Raw genomic sequence first — 13,161 nt, forward strand, 5'->3', positions numbered from 1 at the left:
GCGTGTCTGCAGATTGTTTGAGGAGCTGAAAGTGAGAATGGAATGGATAGAAAGACTGCTGTGCATGAATGAATGACAAAATGTTCATCGTTCATTCATTCATTTATTCATTCATTCATATCAGCATATTCAGATATCAGCATTGATTATTCTTGGCTGCTTCAGTGAAAGCTCTGCGTTGGAGGAAGAGGAAGAGGAAGAGGAGGACCCCCCCCATACCCCCCACCTCCTTCCACCCACCCTCACGAGCCTATAAATGCGCAGGCTGTGCTGATGCAGCTCAGCTTTACTCCCTCTCCTGCAAAGGCACGCGCACTGCTGCAACTCCAATGAACGCCGCTCGTGCAGTCTGGACTTCAGCTGTAAATCCAGACGCTGCCCAGCGCGCGCATCGCACAGGTGAGTGAGAGTTCGAGAAACTTGCAGGGAATTGTGCTCGACTCAAAGGGCTCGCGAGGGCAAATAAGCTCGAGGCTCTCGCGCGCGTTTTGGGCGTGTTTGTGATCATCTAAAGGCTCTTAAATGCCAAAAGACAAATCGTGTTGTCCAGCTGGACTTTCTCTGGAAGACGAAGCTGAGGTCAGCTGCCTATTCGTCAGCCTTTCGTTCGAATTTTCCCGTTCCACCTTAAATGGTGCAGGCGCCAGATTGGAACTGCTGCACCATTTAAGGTGGAACGGGGAAGTTCGAACGAGAGGCTGGCGAATTGGAAGCCAAGTTCAGCCTCAACTCTGGAAGTGACAAACCGAACCTAATACAGCCGATCAGCATCATCAATGCACTGAAGAATTGATCGATTAGCTAGATTTGGGTTGAAGGTTGGACTGGGCGCTGTCCACTTTCTGTGGTGCTGAAACCCGGCTGGATAAACGCGCATGGAGAACCTGCGCTGTTTATCTGTTCCTGTGTCCATCTGTTCACTCATTCGTCCTATTTGAAGTATTTTCTTCCGTGCTTGACTTGATTAATGAGTTTAATTTAACTCAATTAATGCCAATCAATCAAGTGCATCGACATGTTTAACGTTGACAGTCTCTAATTTAAGCCAAACAACTCCTTTGATTCATAATTTTGAGTGTGGGTAATGGACCCAAGCCCTGACTTGTTGGAGAGTAGGGTGCTAAATCAAGAACAAACACTTCAGAATTAAATCATCCCATCTGCGCACGCGGCTTTGGCGCTTATTTGCAATATAGCACCATCCTGGGACAGTTTAATTGGCAATATAACATAATTTAACTTCGCTTACACAGTTACTGGTGATATAAACCCACCTGATGGGGTGGAAATGTACGCAATTTATCGTTTTCATCCTCTGGAGTGAAGACTGTGTGGCGTTATTGTCATTATATGAATGAATATTGGGTAAATTTTGGACAGATTATTTGTTATAGTCTTATATTTAAGGGGTTAATGTACCTGTAGTCTGCTTGGACTCTGTTTATGGTTTAACCGCAGTGTTTTATGTTTATACAATCGTTTTAATCGATGTTGTTTTTTTCACACCCGTATTCCGCATGCAGAGGGGCGGGGCTTGCCGGAATACGGGTGGGGAAGTGTATATGTCAAGGTGAGCCCTTAAAGGGGAATTCCAAAGATTTTCCCCAAACTTTTCCCAAAATTATGCATCATTAAATCAGTAAACAGAAGAGAAACTTACCGAGTCGGAGTTGTTCACAGTGGTGGTGATAGGAACCAGACGTCCACCTCTAAAAGCTCCCTCACAGAAAGTTTCTACATAAAATTGCCTGAGACATTGGTTTGCGATAGTTTTAAGATAAAGTTTTGGTATCATCCATGGTGGAGGGATACATGCAGGGCGCTGTGAGGCAAAATAGTCCATCCATCCATCATCTAAACCGCTTATCCTTCTGGGTCGCGGTGGGGTGCTGGAGCCTATCCCAGCTGTCATTGGGCAGGATACACCCTGGACAGGTCGCCAGTCCATCACAGGGCAGACAGACAGACACACACACTCACACTCACACCTAGGGGCAATTTAGCACATCCAATCAGCCTGACTGCATGTTTTTGGACTGTGGGAGGAAACCGGAGTACCCGGAGGAAACCCACGCAGACACGGGGAGAACAGGCAAACTCCACACAGAAACGACCCTGGTCACCCGGCTGGGAATCGAACCCAGGCCATTCTTGCTGTGAGGCAACAGCGCTACCCACTGTGCCACCGTGCCGCCCTGCAAAATAGTCCCCAAAGAAAACTTATTATTTCAGATTTTCCACTATTTTTCATCATCAACCTTCCATATAAACTCAGAAGACTCGTGTAGGTTCACTGGTGGTTCTGGATAGTAAATAAAATGTCTAGATTTGTGTTGTAGTCATGGCGACCCCTGGTTCCCATCACCACCACTGTAAAGACATCTGAACCATTTCACTCTAAACCACTGAATGACTCTGTTTACACCTCACACACTGAGTTTTACAGAAATATTGCAAAATTCCTCTTTAATATCTTTAATAGTTACATTAGCTAACGGTGTGCGTCCACTTGCAATTTCACCTCGCAACATTTCAGTGTAGAGCTGTGCCGCATCGTTCAGTGCATGATGGTTTGCGGTGCAGTGAAATCCGCCTGTCTTCGCAGCAAAAAAGTTGAGCACTGTGTTCAGCCAATCAGGCACTGTTTGTCCTGAATGGTAAACAAAATGTAAACCTTTCTCAGGGAGTAGACAGCAGAAACAACAGCATTCATCATCATCTAAGCTGATCCCAGCAGTCTTTGGGCAGAAGGCAGGAAACACACAGTCCATCATAGGGCAGACACATACATACACATACACTCCTGGGGGCAGTTAAGCGTCTTTGGACTGTGGGAGGAAACCCACGCAGACAACATACAAACTCCACACAGAAAGGACCCTGGTCGCCCGGCCGGGGAATCAAACCCAGGCCCTTCTTGCTGCTCCAGCACTACCCACTGCCCCACAATGCTGCCCTCTTGCTAATATCATAATAATGCACTACAGGAAGTGAAGATTTGGAAAGAAGACATTTGTTTGGATGTGACTTACATGGTTTGAGAGGGAAAGCAAAATTTACACATGCAGTTGCTTGCTATGGTGGATAGCTTGCTAGTTAGATTGAGCGAGCTAACTTTCTAGCTTGAGTGGATGACTGATGCCAGTGAAGTCAGTTTATTTTTATAGCCCTTTTAACAACAGGCATTGCCACAAAGCAGCTTTACAGAGAATCTGGCTCTGAGCCCCCATGAGTGTCGCTAAGAGCAACAGTAGCAAGTAAAACTCCCTATAAGCAAGAGGAAGAAACCTTGAGAGGAACCGAGACTCTAAAGTCTCTCTTAAGTCTGAAATCTTATCCTTTCTGTTTAGTCACCATGACAACTTCAGTACGGACTGAATTTAAGACAGAAGCTGTTACAGAACAACAGTTCTTAATTTCATAATCTCATCATTAACTCCAGATGAGAAAACAGGATCACACCAACATCCTAACTAGACAGAATTTCCAAGCTAAATTTTGTCCTAACTGTAAGATAAACCCCAGAGGAGTCCTAACTTCTGTTTTAACCATCTGTTTCTATTGTTTTATGCAGTGTCAGGCAGCATAGTTTACTACCAGCATAATGAGCTCCATTTATTCCTACTGTAAAACGCTGCTTTCACTGTGAGATGATTTTCTTTTCTAACTCTGCGTTTTAAAGATCTCAGACGCTGCAGACTCGATCTCCACCGCCCCTCTGATCACCTTCGTGTGTTAATGTTGATGATGAAATATTACAGTGATGGTGGTGAATAATGAGGAGACGGAGCTGAACGCGTGTCTGTTTATTAGGAGGAGTAACGTTAGCGCGCTCGGCTGAAGTGTTTGGGAAATGGAGACTGAAACTGTGGAGTGGCGACGCTCTGATACACAGCAGGGGGCGCTCTCACCATATTATTAACTTTGTTTATCACATTTCAGTTTTATTTGACCTTTTTAAATCACTACCAGTAGCTAATTCTGTTTACGTTTCAGCTGTGTGCGTATGGTCGGTTGCTAGGTAACAGATGTGACAGCTGATTGTTGACTTCGATTGAGTAAGTTAAGATTTCGAGATAAGATGCTGTAAAATAAGAACAGATCAGATTTGCTTCTGTGATACGAATTTGTGAAATATCTGATCTTGACCTGTCAGATCTTAAGTTAAGACAAGAATATAGGACGTTTCTGTAATGCGGCCCTTGGTCCACACAGGAGAGCAAAACAGATGCATTCTGGGAATTACAAAATCATAAAAATACGTCTGTATTTTAGGCTCAATGTAAGCCTGTGTGCAGCAGCGAACAGCGTATCAGATCGTTTACTGCCCCAGATGTGATCAATACGCTTCCTCCATTTCCATAACAACACAGAAACGCCCACCAGCGGTGAGCAGAGAGATCTGACGCAGCGGAATGAGGCAAGGAAAACTGCAAGTGGACGCATATCATGACTCTAACTGCACTCCGTTGGCCACCATGGACTCTTTGGGGGACGAGGATCATGGTCAGAGAGGGAAAGTGGAGCAGAGCAGAAAATATTGTTCCAATATTAAAGTCAATTACCTCATAAATGCTAGAGATCCAATTTCATGCACCTTTAAAGGGTCCATATCATGGGAAGCTGAATGTCCTTGTGTATTTTTATGAAATATTTTTGTGCAAACATTGTTTTAGCCCCTTAAAATCTCAGGTTTATTACATACTAAGGCTTATTGTTCAGGAACTACAGGGACTTCAGTGCAAACTGGCTGAGCTATTCTTAGGTTATAGATGTGTGTAATAAAACTTTGGGTCTGCCGGTGGAATGTAAGGGGTTAAGTTTCAAAACATATTAATCAAATCTCCAGTCCACTCTACGGAGGTCCAGAGAGGCCATGAGTTAGTTATACTTTTCTGGATTGTTATGTTGAAATAAGTTAATTATCTTGTTATTTCAAGATAACAAAGTTGTTTTCTTGTGATAACAAGTTAATTATATTATGATCAAGATAAAGTTGTTATCTTGAAATCAAAAGATAATGAACTCATTTTCTCTAGAAAACAGCTTAAGGCCTCTCTGGACTTCCATACCACTCAGTCCATATACAGAAACTAAGCTGCAAAAGCCCACATTTATAGGCACCTATTCAGCCTATAGCAGTTTAGCCCCGCCCACTCACACTGAAGTTATAAGGAGTGTTTCAACCTTTTGAGTGAAGGCAGGGCAGCCATTCAGAACATAACTCATTTACATATATCGGTCTTAAAGGCACAGTAACAGAAACAGCCTGTTTAATTCTAAGGGGTAAAGGGTAGGAAAAGGTCATGTAGAAATGAATGATGATCATTTTTAATACATAAAATAACACAGATGTTGTGAGTGGACATCTGAATTAACAAAAATGAAATGCAGGAGAAATTTAGGATATGGGCCCTTTAAAGCCACGTTTACCTGCAGTCCAGCAGAGCTGCACAGGTTTGGCTTTCCTGCATCTGAGTGCTGTCATTAGAGAAGCATCATTAGCTGTGTTAGAGCATGAAACACACACCTGAGGAGTGCAGGTGGACTGCAGGACTGAAATGGGGTTAAACCTCCTGAGAAACCAGAGAAATTAAAGGAGAAAAGCCAATATTGACTTACTGAGAGGCGGAATGACTGGAATTAGAAGACTGCGCAACTCACAGTGAATTCACCCAGATATTGAAGTTACAGGGTGTGAAAGCTCATATACTTTAATGGAGTTCTATCTCACTCGCCGCTCTTTGAAACAAGTGGAAAAATCGTGTGGAAAGTGCCGATCCTAAACTTCTGATCCATACAACACTGGTTTTTGTAAGTAGAAGAGGAGATATTTCATTATGATTTGAATTTGATGGAAGGTTATTTCTTGTGTTTTTTGCTGTTTTATCCTGTTTAATGTTGAAACACATAAAAGTCAGAAGTGCAGACTTTCCATACAGAACGTAAATCTAATATGTAAATATTCAGCACTGTGAAAAAGCCCCAGGCAGCCACCAAAACTGTTTATCTGGGCAGTAAATCAAAAGCTTGCCAGTAAAAACCACTTTATAACATTAGAATAAATACAAATAAATACAAATACAGTAAAAACACAACAAGAACGTGTTAGCCTACTTTTTAGAGAGTGCTATTAATATGATAGTTAGAAGAATACAGACTTACGGTTCTAGTTCTAGTTTGGTTTCCATCTGCTTGAGAGACAGCTGGACTCCCAGTAACCACAGACACAATTCAGGTGTCTTTTTGATCATTTAGCGCCACTCTAGTGGTTAATTTAGCCAATTAGCTTTCTTACTTGTAAGTTACAGTTAGTTGAACTCGTTGTCTAAAATGATGTACTGCACTGTTCAGCACTCACACTCACTCAGAATCGAAGAAAGTTTAAATATGAGCCAAAAAACTTATTCTGTAGAGGCTAGTATAAATGCTAATAGCATTAATTAATTAATTGACTAGCTTATGTCACCTTAGCGAACTCTTTACACAATAATAATCCTAAAAAAATGGAAAAAAAGGATCAATACATCAATAAACCATCCTTGTCATATATACACCGGTCAGGCATAACGTTATGACCACCTCCTTGTTTCTCATTTGTTCTCATTGTCCATTTTATCAGCTCCACTTACTATATAGGTGCACTTTGTAGTTCTACAGTTACAGACTGTAGTCCATCTGTTTCTCTGCATACTCTGTTAGCCCCCTTTTACCCTGTTCTTCAGTGGTCAGGACCCACATGGACCCTCACAGAGCAGGTACTATTTAGGTGGTGGATCATTCTCAGCACTGCAGTAACACTGACGTGGTGGTGGTGTGTTAGTGTATGTTGTGCTGGCTAGCAAAGTATGCAGAGAAACAGATGAGGTGGTCATAATGTTATACCTGATCGGTGTATATATATATATATATATATATTGTTTTTTTTGCTTTCTATCATTACATCATCGCTAATGTTCACTAGCCCCTCTATGGGAATCATTATATTTTGTTAGCACTAAGCTAACTGAAGTGCAGCTTTAGAGGTCTTATTTCATATTAAGATACACATCAGAATCAAACATAGGTTACATTTTCTGAAGATCACAACCTCTGATTGTTACTTTTGAAAAGCCTGTTTTATTTGATTTATATCATTATATCATCACTAATGTTCACTAGCCTCTCTATGGGAAGGATTATATAATGCTAGCACTAAGCTAACTCAAGTGTACCTTCTCTTCCCCACACTGGCTTTAATACTACTTGCAGCAGCTCTGCATAAACAAGGACTTTTGAAGCTGGCAGGACAAACGTGCTACATATTCTTTACTTTGTTTTGCAGTTTGTTTAGTGAATTCTTCAGATTATATTTCAACATAAAGCCATACTCTTAAAAGATGATGCAACCTGTCAAATTCATACACTCCAAACAAATAGGGGCGACACCAGAAAGTTGTGCTGTCCACCTCTATCTTAAGACACAAGGAAATGCACAGTCCCTCCTCCCTCAAGTGTTAGCATTAACAGCTGTTTACTTACCAGTCTAGAAGAAATGTTGCAAGTTCAGCATCAAACTTTATCTGTTTGCTCATCAAGAGCTCCACTCTCCAGTGGTGGAAAGCAGCACCAATGCTAACCCTTGTTTTGCTTCTATTTCTGTCTTTGCTTTGCTGTTTAATGTGGTTTCCTGCAGGGAGTGGGTGGTGGTAGTGGTGATGTCAAAACTGCTTTTTCCTCACATTATTTTGATAATTTTGGTTTATTTTGGAATATTTTAAACAAAGAAATGAACAAATTACACCTTTCAGATAGTTGTAAATCTGAAACCTGCCCAATTTCCCAAGAGACTGGAGGAAAGAGTGAATTGTAGCTGCTTTCTTAAACTGAAGACCAAAGAAGATCTCAGTTAATGTAAGAAAGAACGCATTACCAAACTAGAACAGAACATTTCCAGAAGAACTGTTAAAACCAAACCTTTTGTTGCCAATGAAAAACTATGATGAGTGGTTTAGCAGCCAGCCAACACTGGATTAGCCAGCCAACATAGGACCCCCCGAATACCAGGGGGTATTTCACACGCTAACCGCAGCCATCACATTTGTTGAATTCCATCAGCAGTCAGTCTAATTTAACTAAGGATTGATTCGTCAGACTAGATGTTGGATGGCAACTGAAAATGCAGGACTTCCTCGAGGAGAGAAATCTGGAAATGGTTAAACACAAACAAAACAATCACAATGCATCATTTATTTGTATTTATTCTAATGTTAGTGTGTTTTTTTAACAAACAAATGCTTATAGCCCAGATAAACAGCTTTACAGATCATATTATCAGACGGTTTTTGCACAGTGCTGCCTGTAATTATATGTAAATAACAGCAAAAAGACAACAACTCTAGGCTCCTAAGTGCTGAAGAGAACCAGCAAACAATACAAGCGAAATGCCCCATTAGCATCTGCATTGCGGTGGTTAATGAGACGAGGTGAGGAACTCTTTGGGTGAATTAAAAACATCTTCCAGCCCGGTGGAGCCGAGGTGGAAACACGAAACACAAAAGAAGCTTTTCACAGCCAGTAAAAGGCCTCACAGTGCAGTGGCCTTAAACGAGTGTCCGTCGTTCCTCAAGACTGAATGATGAAGGCTGATTGAAATAGGCCACAGCTGCAGCCTCAACATCTGACTCACCACCGGCTTTCAGCACGCGCACCGTTAGCGTGGCTGTGTAGGTGGCAGCTGATTTGATCTGTTAACTTTAATCTAACCCTCGGCTGCAGGCTTCACCACGAGCTGCTGCTTAGGAAAAACCCCTGCACTGAGCGCACATGGCTGTGGAATTTGTCATGCTGAGGTGCAAAAGTGCAGAAAAATGATTGTTGCTCATCCACTGGATATTCTCACTAAAGCAGCATTTCACAGTTAGATAACAAACCCAAAGTGAGGACTGTCCAGTAGGCATGTCTCTTGAGTTGTAATCACCATTATTATCATAAATTCATCAAATTGAATTTAAATTGAAAACCTTCTGTCAGGGGTGACCAACTTTTGCATATTTCTCATTAGGTTGAATGAATAACTGACTCTAAATGTAGGTATTGTGATATAAACTGAGTCTGTTCTACAGTTTCTCATTAGGTTGAATGAATAACTGACTCTAAATGTAGGTATTGTGGTATAAACTGAGTCTGTTCTACAGTTTCTCATTAGGCTGAATGAATAACTGACTCTAAATGTAGGTATTGTGATATAAACTGAGTCTGTTCTACAGTTTCTCATTAGGCTGAATGAATAACTGACTCTAAATGTAGGTATTGTGATATAAACTGAGTCTGTTCTGCAGTTTCTCGTTAGGCTGAATGAATAACTGACTCTAAATGTAGGTATTGTGATATAAACTGAGTCTGTTCTACAGTTTCTCATTAGGCTGAATGAATAACCGACTCTAAATGTAGGTATTGTGATATAAACTGAGTCTGTTCTACAGTTTCTCATTAGGCTGAATGAATAACCGACTCTAAATGTAGGTACTGTGATATAAACTGAGTCTGTTCTACAGTTTCTCATTAGGCTGAATGAATAACCGACTCTAAATGTAGGTATTGTGATATAAACTGAGACTGTTCTACAGTTGCTCATTAGGCTGAATGAATAACCGACTCTAAATGTAGGTATTGTGATATAAACTGAGTCTGTTCTACAGTTTCTCATTAGGTTGAATGAATAACTGACTCTACTTGTAGGTAAATTTGCATAATTAAGTGGTTAAGATGTAAACAGAGCGGTTCAGAGAGGTTCAGAGTGGTTTGGTGTGAAACGCTCTGTTCTAGAGAAACTTACGGAGTCAGAACTGGTCACAGTGGTGGTGACAGGAACCAGACGTCCACCTCTAAAAGCTCCCTCACAGAAATGACACGGTTATGAATTCACTGCCTGATGTCTGAGACACTGTTTTATGATAGTAAAGCCTGAAAATCTATTTATGGACTTGTGTAGGTTCACTGGTGGTTTTAGATGGTAAATAAAACGACTATATTTGTGTTGTAGTCATGGTGACCCCTGGTACCTATCACCACCACTCAATAATTTAATTATACATAATTTTTTCAAAAATTGTGGACTTTCTCTTTAACCTAGAAAACTTCCATGCCAAATTAAATTATTTAAACATATGTTTGAGTGTTGGAGCTGGAAAACACTAAAATGCACTGGATTACTGCGTTAGAGAAGCAGGATTGGAAAGCCTGGATTTAAATCAGAGCTGAATGAACTTATGGTGTCCAGCTGTTTACAACTTTGCTTAAATGAACACTTCAGTTTTGCTCTGTATTGTTCCAGCTGAGCATGAACCTGTCATTACTCTCCATTTCCACCTCACAACCTCATTTAGGAGTCCCACGTAGATGTTATCTAGGAGCTGTTAGACACAGCTGAGTGCTCTTAAACAAGCTTTAAAGTAATTTTCGGTGCCTGTTCACTCAGAAATATATGATATTACCACTAGAAACGATCGAAAAACATCATCACGCTGCCGTTTAACCATCATCAAACAGGCGAAGGGTGTCATTAAAGTCCTGTTTAATTTACCTGCTGTGTGACAGCACTATAATTTCCTCTCTCCTCAGACTCATCTCCTACAGGTGTTAACCATTTAATACACCTGACTGTGGACATAAACAGAAAGCCTTTAGAAACTGGATATGCATTTCCTCAAAACTGAATAGAATAGAATAAGACATTAGAAGAGAATTAAGATTGGCCAAGAAGAAAAATGGCAGAAAAAATGGACCAAAAAAGAAAATGTGTAAAAAAGAATTCCATCAATTTTTCAAAATTTATGCATTATTAAACAGAGTGGTTTGGTGTAAAATCAGAGTTGTTCACAGTGGTGGTGATAGGAACCAGACATCCACATTTAAAAGCGCCCTTACAGAAAAAAAATGTATTACATGAAGTGGTTATGAATTCACTGCCTGATGTCTGAGACATTGTGTTATGATAGTTTTGGCCTTTTTTAAAAATTCATTCATGGTGGAGGGATACATGCAGGGTGTTGTGAGGCAAAATAGTCCAAAAAAAAAAGAAAAAAATTATATATATATATATATAATTTCAGATTTTCCACAATACGATTTTCCATAATTTTTCCATCATCATTCCATATAAACTCAGAAGACTCGTGTACGTTCACTGGTGGTTTTGGATAGTAAATAAAATGTCTGTATTTGTGTTGTCATGGCGACCCCTGGTTCCTATCACCACCACTGTAAAGACATCTGAACCATTTCACACCAAACCACTCTGAATGACTAAAGTTTTGAAATTTTGGAAAAAATGGTGGAATTCCCCTTCAATACATCCAGTCTGTATCTGTAAGGTAAATAATCATCTAACAGGCAAAATCTAAGCTTTTAAACAGTGAGATGAGCAGTGAAAATATTGGCCTATGTCACAGTTTCTGCAAGAACATTAAACATGAAATTTCTAATCTTTTTTTCATCTGGAGTAGCGGTCAGCAACATGCAGCTCCAGAACCACATGCGGCTTTTACTGCCCTGTTGTGGCTCCACAGCAGAATTAGGTTTGTAGGTAAAAATAAAATAATCCTCCTTTACAGTAAAATAAAGCTCTGCTGATCGTTCAACACAGTTTAACAATAAATGATCTTAAACTCTGGAGTTAATGTAGAACTGCTAATTCACCCTTTAACCCTGAAGATCAGCGCAGACTGCTGGTCACCATAGCAACACAGACAACAGTCTCGCCTAGCTAGTAGCTAATGAAACGGCAAAGAGAGAGATTTAAGATGAACATCAATAATTTGGAGATGAATGGACTTATTAGCGTTTATAATCTCTCCAGCTGGTTTCCTGATAGGTTTAATCTGCAAACTGTCAAACACTAAAAGGTCACCAGGCTGAAGTTGCTTCTCATTCACCAGCTTCTCATTCGAATTTTCCCGTTCCACCTTAAATGGTTCAGCAGTTTCATTCTGGCGCCCCAGTCACCATTTAAGGTGGAACGGGAAAATTTGAACAAGAAGCTGTGAATGAGAAGCAACTTTACCTGTACATTGTGCACATTGTAAAAAAAGTCAAGAATTGGAGACATTTTACAAGAAACTGTTTTACCTCTGTGGAAAAGTTTCCTGCTGGAGATGTGAGAAAAGCAGCTATAGCTGAGCTAAAGCTTAAAGCAGAGCAAAGTGAGTCTGTGTGTTTGTTTATATTATATTTTTTAGCCTATATTAGTACATCAGCACAGACTGAGACATATTTACAGCCAAGATGGTAAAATGGACATAAAGTGTTGTGGCCACCAAGGTAGTTTGATTTGATAGTTTGAGGACAATACGGCTCTTCTTAACATTTGGGTTGTCGACCCCTAATCTGGAGCATCAAGACACCCAAGAACTTCCCCCCAGCAGGTCTGATAGCAGCTGAAGACATGACTTGATACGCAGAACAAAGCAAAACAGACTCTAAACCACACTAAAGAGAGCATCTTCACTGTCTCTGTCAAACGTATCTCAGCATGTCAACACACTGCATATCATCATGTTCCTGACTCTGAATAGAGGTTAGTGTAAGACTTTTGGAGCATTTCTATCATTATGAAATTTTAATACATTGTAATAGGCAGCTGATATGATTACATTCTGTAAAAAAATGAAAAATGACAGAAATAGAGATACATGGTTTTGTTTGACAGTGATAATACAGTACAGAGGAAGACACGTCTAAGACAAAAATGCTCAAACAGGTAAAAACAAATACAGCAGATAGAACAAAACATGTTTAGAGGTCTAAATGCTGCACTAGAGCACAATGCTAATTGGTGGGGTATAAACTTCCATTAACACTTAGCTACGTTAGCCTTGTAGCTCCAGCGCTAAAACTAAAGAAGCAACCTTCAGAAGCCACGCGTTCTCGCTGATCGACAGCCTGAGTGAATGATAGAACTATCGCTTTAAACTGCTTTGACACCATCAGCTGAAGTGTCCTCTGGATGACAGTAATAAGTGCTCACTCTGTTCCGCTCGGAATTTCTGTACAGAGTGAACCGAGACTCTCTCCACTGGCGCTAACCCTGCACTTTCCCTTAACTCTGCTTTATTCATCCCTGCAAACGGGGGGCAGTGGATGATCAATCGCAGGCTCTGTTAGAGCTCCCAGAGGGCAGCA

The 13,161-nt window shown here is 40.6% G+C and overlaps 1 protein-coding gene across 1 annotated transcript in view; it reads left to right on the forward strand.

Annotated features, from left to right (window-relative positions):
* Window positions 1-288: 288 nt before the first annotated feature.
* mc5ra (melanocortin 5a receptor) overlaps window positions 289-13,161 on the forward strand; it is a 24,099-nt gene continuing 11,226 nt past the window's right edge. The window contains exon 1 of the mRNA XM_036565915.1: window positions 289-399. The gene's annotated coding sequence lies outside the window, so the exon portion shown is untranslated. The remainder of the gene's footprint in view (window positions 400-13,161) is intronic.

The sequence above is a fragment of the Colossoma macropomum genome, unplaced genomic scaffold, assembly GCF_904425465.1.
Source record: "Colossoma macropomum unplaced genomic scaffold, Colossoma_macropomum, whole genome shotgun sequence".
Taxonomy (NCBI): domain Eukaryota; kingdom Metazoa; phylum Chordata; class Actinopteri; order Characiformes; family Serrasalmidae; genus Colossoma; species Colossoma macropomum.